The following is a 636-nucleotide window of genomic DNA, read 5'->3' on the forward strand; positions in this document are numbered from 1 at the left end:
TACATAGATATATACTCATAGACAGATATATTCACATAGATATGTACATAAATATATATTCATATACATACATATATATATATATACACACATACATTGATATATATTCATTCATAGATATATATATACAGACATACATTGATATATGTACATACATACATTCATCTGTATGTACATACATAGGTATATATATATACATATCTATGTACATACGTAGATAGATATATATATTCAGATACATACGTACACAGATATATATTCACATACATACATTGATATATATTCACTCATAGATATATACACATAGACAGATATATATATACATTCATAGAGATATATACACACACACACACACACACACACATTGATATATATTCACATACATACGTTGATATATATTCACACATACATAGATATATACTCATAGACAGATATATTCACATAGATATGTACATAAATATATATTCATATACATATATATATATATACACACACATACATTGATATATATTCATTCATAGATATATATATACAGACATACATTGATATATGTAAATACATACATTCATCTGTATGTACATACATAGGTATATCATCATCATCATCGTTTAACGTCCGCTTTCCATGCTAGCATGG

Source organism: Octopus bimaculoides, chromosome 30, assembly GCF_001194135.2.
Source record: "Octopus bimaculoides isolate UCB-OBI-ISO-001 chromosome 30, ASM119413v2, whole genome shotgun sequence".
Classification (NCBI taxonomy): domain Eukaryota; kingdom Metazoa; phylum Mollusca; class Cephalopoda; order Octopoda; family Octopodidae; genus Octopus; species Octopus bimaculoides.